We start from the raw sequence: 6,793 nt of genomic DNA, 5'->3' as shown, positions 1-6,793 counted from the left end.
CCGAGAGGAACAAATCCTTCGGGATTAAAAATAAATTCCGAGTGGGGTGTAAAACCTTCGGGTTTATTAACTATTACCGAAAGTTCTTCAAAGAACTTTCGGTTTTTACCTTCCCAAAAAACCCAAAAAAATTCTAAGTGTTGTATGTGGGTTAATTGCGAAGGTTTTTATAAAAACCTTCGGTTTTGAAATCCCTTGGTTTTTTAATTGCGAAGGTTATTCAAAGACCCTTCGGTTTTGCCTTTTTTGAAATTCTCATTTCCGAAAGTTTTACAAAAAACCTTCGGTTTTGCTCATTAAAAAAAAATTCTAAATTTGGTAATGGTTATTTCCGAAGGGTTTTTAATAAACCGTCGGTTTTGACTAAAATCAAAACCGAAAGTTTTATGAAAACCTTCGGCCTCAACCTCTATAAATACAAACCCTAAGCCTTCTCTTTTCCATTCCGCTCATTTCTCCTTTCTCTCTCTTCCGCCGCCGCCGCCTGCCTCCTCCAAGCCGCGGGTTCTTCTCCTCCCTTCAGGTAATTTGTTTGATTTGGTTTTTTTTATTTTGTTTATTGTAAGATTTAGATTTATTAAGTTTATATATATATATATATTATAGATATAGATTTATGTTAATTAATTTACGTTATTTTGTTTGATTAATATATATATATATATATATACATATATCTGAAATGCATTTAGGATATGGGTGATTCGACATGGAAGAGACTTCGGCGTACACCGGAGAAACTGCATTCGTATTACCAGAATCTGATAACACAATTAGAAATTGCGGCACGTGAGGAAGAGGTCAGAAAGATGACGCTGGAAATGGAACAAATCCGATTAAGGGATGCCGAAAGAGGTCGTTTGCTGAGTGAAATCAAAGCGGACCGGGCCGAAATGTCTCAGAGATTAGAGAATCTCGAACAGGAACTTGTCTTGTTGAGGAGTCGACTAAATCAACCACCCCCTCCTTCCACCCCATATAATAATTAATTTCTAGATTTATTATGGATTTATTATCGGTTTATGACAGTTATGTTTTAATATTTATGAATTATTGTTATTATGTTTGTTCGGTTTTGTTTAATATGTTTTAAATAATTATGTTTTTGTTGACTTTTCACCTTTTTTTTAAAAAAACCGCATCGCCAAAACCGAAGGTTTATTTGAAAACCTTCGGTTTTGACCCATTTTTTTTAAATGTTGAGGTAAAAACCAAAGGTTTTCAAATAAACCTTCGGTTTTGACCTTACAAAAAAAATTAGATTTTTTTCTAAGTATAGGGAAGGGTAAAAACCGAACGTTTTCAAATAAACCTTCGGTTTTGACCTTACATTAAAAAAGTCTGAAAATTTTCTAAGTATGGGGAAGGGTAAAAACCGAAGGTTTTCAAATAAACCTTCGGTTTTGACCTTACAATAAAAAAATTAGATTTTTTTCTAAGTATAGGGAAGGGTAAAAACCGAACGTTTTCAAATAAACCTTCGGTTTTGACCTAACATTAAAAGAATCTGAAAATTTTCTAAGTATGGGGAAGGGTAAAAACCGAAGGTTTTCAAATAAACCTTCGGTTTTGACCTTACAAAAAAAATTAGATTTTTTTCTAAGTATAGGGAAGGGTAAAAACCGAACGTTTTCAAATAAACCTTCGGTTTTGACCTTACATTAAAAAAATCTGAAAATTTTCTAAGTATGGGGAAGGGTAAAAACTGAAGGTTTTCAAATAAACCTTCGGTTTTGACCTTACAATAAAAAAATTAGATTTTTTTCTAAGTATAGGGAAGGGTAAAAACCGAACGTTTTCAAATAAACCTTCGGTTTTGACCTTACATTAAAAGAATCTGAAAATTTTCTAAGTATGGGGAAGGGTAAAAACCGAAGGTTTTCAAATAAACCTTCGGTTTTGACCTTACAAAAAAAAATAGATTTTTTTCTAAGTATAGGGAAGGGTAAAAACTGAAGGTTTTCAAATAAACCTTCGGTTTTGACCTTACATTAAAAAAAACTGAAAATTTTCTAAGTATGGGGAAGGGTAAAAACCGAAGGTTTTCAAATAAACCTTCGGTTTTGACCTTACAAAAAAAAATTAGTTTTTTTTCTAAGTATAGGGAAGGGTAAAAACCGAAGGTTTTCAAATAAACCTTCGGTTTTGACCTTACAATAAAAAAAATCTAAAAATTTTCTAAGTATGGGGAAGGGTAAAACCGAAGGTTTTCAAATAAACCTTCGTTTTTGACCTTACAAAAAAAAATTAGTTTTTTTTCTAAGTATAGGGAAGGGTAAAAACCGAAGGTTTTCAAATAAACCTTCGGTTTTGACCTTACAATAAAAAAATCTGAAAATTTTCTAAGTATGGGGAAGGGTAAAAACCGAAGGTTTTCAAATAAACCTTCGGTTTTGAACTTACAAAAAAAAATTAGATTTTTTTTTAAGTATAGGGAAGGGTAAAAACCGAAGGTTTTCAAATAAACCTTCGGTTTTGAGGTGAAAACCGAAGGTTTATTTGAAAACCTTCGGTTTTGACCCATGTTTGAAAAAATCTAATTTTTTTCTAAGTATGGGGAAGGGTGAAAACCGAAGGTTTTCAAATAAACCTTCGGTTTTAACCCTTCCCAAAAACATGTTTATGGTCAGGACCGAGAGTTATATGTAAATCCTTCGCAAATACACATAAAAAATGAAAGTTAATGTTATAACTTTCGGTTTTGACAATTCCTAATTTGTTAAATTATTTTGTTTTTAAGCCACTAATCTTAACTCCTAACTAATATAATCAAGTGTGAGTTATATTTTAAAAATGAATATTGTGTTTTATGTTGAAATGTTTATGATTGTGTTTGATTATTATAGAGAAGTGTATTTATGTTTGAATGTTTATGTTTGATTATGTTAAGAATGTGTTTAATGTTTGATCATATGGATTGTGCAATAATGTAAGGATAACAAATGTGTTAAATCGATGTTGTTTAAGGTCATTAGAAGGTGAGAAACAAAAGAATTTAACAAATTTGGAAGTGATAAAACCGAAAGTTAAATATTTACCTTCGGAAATATCCATCTAAACCGAAAGTTCTATATAAAACTTTCGGATTTTATACTTCTCAAGACCGAAAGTTATATATACAACTTTCGTTTTTTATGTGTATTTGCGAAGGTTAATTATATAACTTTCGGTTTTTACATTTTCAATTTTTTAAATTAGAGTATTTTTTCTTTCCAATATAGACTCCTAACTAATATAATCAAGTGTGAGTTATATTTTAAAAATTAATATTGTGTTTTATGTTGAAATGTTTATGATTGTGTTTTATTATTATAGAGAAGTGTATTTGAATGTTTATGTATGATTATGTAAAGAATATGTGTAATGTTTGATCATATGGATTGTGCAATATTGTAAGGATAACAAATGTGTTTAATCAATGTTGTTAAAGGTCATTAGTAGGTGAGAAACAAAAGAATTTAACAAATTTGGAAGTGATAATCCCGAAAGTTATATATTTAACCTTCGCAAATACCCCTCTAAACCGAGAGTTGTATATAAATCTCTTGGTTTTTAATAAGGGTGAAAACCGAGAGTTGTATATAAAACTCTCGGGTTTTAAGTCAAAACCGAGAGTTGTATATAAAACTCTCGGGTTTTAATAAGGGTCAAAACCGAGAGTTGTATATAAAACTCTCGGGTTTTAATAAGGGTAAAACCGAGAGTTTTATATACAACTCTCGGTTTTTAATAAGGGTAAAACCGAGAGTTTTATATACAACTCTCGGAAATGACATCATAAAATTAAAAACGGGCGCCTCTTTCTCTTCTTTTTCCCGATTTCATTTCTCTCTTCTCCTCTCATCTCCGCCGCACTCATCTCTCTCCCCGACGAACAAGCCGCCGCGCCTACTCCCTGCCGAAGACCTTGCGCCGCCGCCCTGCCGAAGACCTTGCGCCGCCGCCCTGCCGAAGACCACCGAAGCTTTTGAAGAATCGCCCTCTGCCGCCGCCGAAACTTGAAGAATCTCTGCCGCCGCCGCCGCCGCCCTGCAAGGTTAGTTTATTATTTATTTTGCAATTAGGTTAGATTATTGTTAGATTGTTGCAATTAGGTTAGATTAATTTTAGATTCTTGTTAGATTTTTCAGATTAGGTTAGATTATTGTTAGATTTTTGAAATTAGGTTAGATTATTGTTAGATTATGTATATATTATTGTTAAATTAGGTTATAAGTTTAAGATTAGGTTATTGTTAGTATGATTTGGGTTGAATTTTGATTTAGGTTTGATTGTGGTTGGTATGATTTGGGTTTAATTTTGATTTAGGTTTGATTGTGGTTGGTATGATTTGGGTTTAATTTTGATTTAGGTTTGATTGTGGTTGGTATGATTTGGGTTTAATTTTGATTTATGTTTGATTGTGGTTGGTATGATTTGGGTTTAATTTTGATTTAGGTTTGATTGTGGTTGGTATGATTTGGGTTTAATTTTGATTTAGGTTTGATTGTGGTTGGTATGATTTGGGTTTAATTTTGATTTAGGTTTGATTGTGGTTGGTATGATTTGGGTTTAATTTTGATTTAGGTTTGATTGTGGTTGGTATGATTTGGGTTTAATTTTGATTTAGGTTTGATTGTGGTTGGTATGATTTGGGTTTGATTTTGATTTAGGTTTGATTGTGGTTGGTATGATTTGGGTTTGATTTTGATTTAGGTTTGATTGTCGTTGGTATGATTTGGGTTTAATTTTGATTTAGGTTTGATTGTGGTTGGTATGATTTGGGTTTAATTTTGATTTAGGTTGTGATTGGTTTAATTTGTGTTAGATGTTGTTTCATTTAGGTTTTGGTTTGATTTTGTTTTGATTGTGATTGGTTTGATTTGTGTTATATGTTGTTTCATTTAGGTTTTGGTTTAGGGTTTAGGGTTGATTGTGATTTGGGTGTAATTTATTGTTTTTAGGTTTGGATTACGAATTTCAGCCGCCCCCTGCCCGCCCGTCAATCTACATCCGCTGCTCTTCTTCGTTGCTCTTTTTGTGCAAGGTTAGTTCTTCATGTTAGATTTAAGTTTGATTTATGTTCGATTAGATTTATGTTAGATTATGTATCATGTCTGATTTATGTTTGATTATGTTAGCTTTTCATGTTAGATTTAAGTGATATTTTTGTTTGATTTGATTTATGTTAGATTAGGTATTAAGTTTGTTAGATTATGTTGGATTAGATTGGGTTTGAATTAGATTTGATTGTAGGTTAGAATTGTTAAATGCAATGAATTATGTATGAATAAAATTATGTTGGATTATAATTGATTGCTTCGAAAGGTGTATGAATGATATAATTCTAGATTATAAGTATGTTGAATTTTTGTTGGATAATGAGACATTAGATAGAAATTATGTTAGCATTATGTAAGCCTAATTAATTTAGACAAATTTAAGTAAATAATAATGCGGGATATTTTCCATTTTATTAGAAATATGGAAGTACCCGATAAAAGTTGGATGACCTTACGTCGAGATCATCCAGATTACGAGGAAGGCGTTGACAAATTCCTCGAGTATGTTGTTAGGAGTACATCCCGACAAACCGTGAAATGTCCCTGCGTGAAATGCTTGAACACGCCGTTTATGAAAATAGACGAAGTGAAGACTCACCTCATTGTTTATGGAATAAATGTGCATTATCAGTATTGGTATTTTCATGGAGAAAAAAGACGTACTACTCAAGTGGTGAATGACGATGTCGATGAAGATGCTGATGACTTCGATGATGATGATGATGACGATGATCAGTCGGAGGATGCCGTGCCGGAATTCAACGATGCGAGACCGGAGATGAATAATACAGTTAATGAAGAGGTCAACGAAGAACGTTATATGCACGAATTTATAAACGATATGTTCCCCAACGTTAATGACGTCCCGGATAACGATGAACCAGTCGAAGATGCGCATAGATTTTATAAATTGCTTGATGTTCTCAAAGTCAAGACCCGTATATATTGGCGAGTCAAGCAAAACAAGTATTCTACGCCCCTGATATGTCAGCCCGACCCGGTTGGAAGATTGTGACAAAAATAAAACCGCGGTTTACAAACATATAGTTCAGATTAATTAATTAGGTAGATTTAATTATGTTTTTAACTTTATATTCATTTTTATTACTACTTTATTTCAATTATTCACTCATTTTTATTAATGGTGTGAATTAAGAATGTCTGAAGGTCCTAAAACAACTTGGAAGAGTATGAGGAAGACACCCAAGAAATTGGATAAAAGTTACCAAAACCTACTTGCCCAATCCGAGTCGTTAAAGCTTCGAGGATCGTCTTCTAGAGACCAACCACCGATTCTTGTGGTCCCGATAGCTACTGCGCCTCCCCGAACATACGAGACTGAAGACGATGATGATCTTGCAGAGTTTATAGAGAGCACATTCGCTGATAACCTGCCTAGCGATGAGGCTGAAGACGAGGGTCTTGAGGAGCCTATCGAGGAGCAGGATGACGAGGAGGAGCACGGGACCACTCCCGACCCATCATCGACATGTATTTCGTTTACAAATTAGTTAGTATTTCAATTGATTGACATATTTAATTAAGATTTTGATAATTTTGAAGAATCTTCTGCCCACAAGAGACGGGGGAAGAACAAGAATATTGCGCTGTCTAAGAGGCTAGCGGGGATGAGGATCCCTCTAACGTTTAGAGAGAAGGATGGGAGGCCAGGCGGTACAGACGTGGGAATGACACGGTGGTCTAGACATGTGGGGTCGATTATCCGGGACCCCGCAACCGTCTCACACCGT

The sequence above is a fragment of the Impatiens glandulifera genome, chromosome 2 (genome assembly GCF_907164915.1).
Source record: "Impatiens glandulifera chromosome 2, dImpGla2.1, whole genome shotgun sequence".
Taxonomy (NCBI): domain Eukaryota; kingdom Viridiplantae; phylum Streptophyta; class Magnoliopsida; order Ericales; family Balsaminaceae; genus Impatiens; species Impatiens glandulifera.
Note: the sequence above shows the minus strand (reverse complement) of the source record.